Genomic DNA, 2,500 nt, shown 5'->3' with positions numbered 1-2,500 from the left:
GCGGACCGGGCTCCCGAGGCGTCGGCCTGCGCCGCTGCGCGCCAGCCGGACGCCCGCGCGCCCGCCCAAGGCCGGCGTCGGGCATCGCTTCTCGGCCTTTTGGCTAAGATCAAGTGTAGTATCTGTTCTTATCAGTTTAATATCTGATACGTCCCCCATCGGGGGACCACATATTAAACGGATTTTTGGAACAGGGAGCTGGATCAGGAGCTTGCTCCGTCCTCTCCACGCATCGGCCCGGTATTGCAGCGCCTCCGGGAGCGGTGCACCACCTTCTCTCAGCGGTGAAAAGACAGACGTAGCTAGCAAGCAAGCAAGCAAGCAAGCAAGCGAGGTGGACTGGAGCTCCTTCTTCTCGGGTCTCGTCTCTCGTCCATCTGTGTGTCTCTCTCTCCCCCTCCCCCTCCCCGTCTCCGTTCCCGTGCTCCCTCTGTGCACTTTCCCGCGTCTCGACTCTCTGGGCAAGCAGGCCGGCCCCCTTTTCGGCTCCCGTGCGTTTTCCCTCCAAAAAACTTAGTTTTTTCAGCCTTTTCCCAGGGAGGCAGGCGTGGCTTTTGTGTGTGTGTGTGTGTGTGTGTGTATGTGTGTGTGTGTGTGTGTGTGTCCCCGTCCTCGCAGGCGGGCCCCTTTCGACAGCCGGGCGGTTTCCCTCCAAAAAACTTAGTATATACACCTTTTCTTCCTTTTTTTCCGGCAGGCGGGCAGGCGCGCGCGTCTGTGTGTGTGTGTGTCCCCGTCCCTCCCGAGAGAGCGCTGCCCCTTGCCTCTGCCCGCAGGTGCCGACGGTCCGCTTTCGCTTGCAGCTCGCTCGGCACAGCTGCTGCTGGTGGGAGGGGCCTAAGCTAAGGAGGCCGGCCGGCTGGCGCCCCCCTGCGGCTGCGGTCGTTGTCGGGCCGTTGACAGGAGATCCAAGAGCAGGGCCCCCGCCCGGGACTGGCGGGCAGGCAGGCGAGCAAGCAGGCAGGCAAGAGAGGGGGAGAGCGGAGTCCGGGCGGCCGGCAGCCGCGTGCGGACCGGGCTCCCGAGGCGTCGGCCTGCGCCGCTGCGCGCCAGCCGGACGCCCGCGCGCCCGCCCAAGGCCGGCGTCGGGCATCGCTTCTCGGCCTTTTGGCTAAGATCAAGTGTAGTATCTGTTCTTATCAGTTTAATATCTGATACGTCCCCCATCGGGGGACCACATATTAAACGGATTTTTGGAACAGGGAGCTGGATCAGGAGCTTGCTCCGTCCTCTCCACGCATCGGCCCGGTATTGCAGCGCCTCCGGGAGCGGTGCACCACCTTCTCTCAGCGGTGAAAAGACAGACGTAGCTAGCAAGCAAGCAAGCAAGCAAGCAAGCGAGGTGGACTGGAGCTCCTTCTTCTCGGGTCTCGTCTCTCGTCCATCTGTGTGTCTCTCTCTCCCCCTCCCCCTCCCCGTCTCCGTTCCCGTGCTCCCTCTGTGCACTTTCCCGCGTCTCGACTCTCTGGGCAAGCAGGCCGGCCCCCTTTTCGGCTCCCGTGCGTTTTCCCTCCAAAAAACTTAGTTTTTTCAGCCTTTTCCCAGGGAGGCAGGCGTGGCTTTTGTGTGTGTGTGTGTGTGTGTGTGTATGTGTGTGTGTGTGTGTGTGTGTCCCCGTCCTCGCAGGCGGGCCCCTTTCGACAGCCGGGCGGTTTCCCTCCAAAAAACTTAGTATATACACCTTTTCTTCCTTTTTTTCCGGCAGGCGGGCAGGCGCGCGCGTCTGTGTGTGTGTGTGTCCCCGTCCCTCCCGAGAGAGCGCTGCCCCTTGCCTCTGCCCGCAGGTGCCGACGGTCCGCTTTCGCTTGCAGCTCGCTCGGCACAGCTGCTGCTGGTGGGAGGGGCCTAAGCTAAGGAGGCCGGCCGGCTGGCGCCCCCCTGCGGCTGCGGTCGTTGTCGGGCCGTTGACAGGAGATCCAAGAGCAGGGCCCCCGCCCGGGACTGGCGGGCAGGCAGGCGAGCAAGCAGGCAGGCAAGAGAGGGGGAGAGCGGAGTCCGGGCGGCCGGCAGCCGCGTGCGGACCGGGCTCCCGAGGCGTCGGCCTGCGCCGCTGCGCGCCAGCCGGACGCCCGCGCGCCCGCCCAAGGCCGGCGTCGGGCATCGCTTCTCGGCCTTTTGGCTAAGATCAAGTGTAGTATCTGTTCTTATCAGTTTAATATCTGATACGTCCCCCATCGGGGGACCACATATTAAACGGATTTTTGGAACAGGGAGCTGGATCAGGAGCTTGCTCCGTCCTCTCCACGCATCGGCCCGGTATTGCAGCGCCTCCGGGAGCGGTGCACCACCTTCTCTCAGCGGTGAAAAGACAGACGTAGCTAGCAAGCAAGCAAGCAAGCAAGCAAGCGAGGTGGACTGGAGCTCCTTCTTCTCGGGTCTCGTCTCTCGTCCATCTGTGTGTCTCTCTCTCCCCCTCCCCCTCCCCGTCTCCGTTCCCGTGCTCCCTCTGTGCACTTTCCCGCGTCTCGACTCTCTGGGCAAGCAGGCCGGCCCCCTTTTC

General features: G+C 63.1%; 3 non-coding genes across 3 annotated transcripts; all 3 read left to right on the top strand.

The window, feature by feature from the left end:
• Window positions 1-83: 83 nt before the first annotated feature.
• On the top strand, window positions 84-274 carry LOC138230061 (U2 spliceosomal RNA). Its single transcript, XR_011186109.1, has one exon. It is a non-coding gene; the product is annotated as a U2 spliceosomal RNA (small nuclear RNA).
• An 817-nt stretch (window positions 275-1,091) lies between these two features.
• LOC138230050 (U2 spliceosomal RNA) lies at window positions 1,092-1,282 on the top strand. The gene has a single exon (XR_011186098.1). It is a non-coding gene; the product is annotated as a U2 spliceosomal RNA (small nuclear RNA).
• Window positions 1,283-2,099: 817 nt separating this feature from the next.
• Window positions 2,100-2,290, top strand: LOC138230039 (U2 spliceosomal RNA). The gene has a single exon (XR_011186087.1). It is a non-coding gene; the product is annotated as a U2 spliceosomal RNA (small nuclear RNA).
• Window positions 2,291-2,500: the final 210 nt, after the last annotated feature.

This window comes from Lepisosteus oculatus, unplaced genomic scaffold (assembly GCF_040954835.1).
Source record: "Lepisosteus oculatus isolate fLepOcu1 unplaced genomic scaffold, fLepOcu1.hap2 HAP2_SCAFFOLD_477, whole genome shotgun sequence".
Lineage (NCBI taxonomy): Eukaryota > Metazoa > Chordata > Actinopteri > Semionotiformes > Lepisosteidae > Lepisosteus > Lepisosteus oculatus.
The sequence above is the reverse complement of the archived record's forward strand: the minus strand, read 5'-3'. Positions and strand labels throughout refer to the sequence as shown.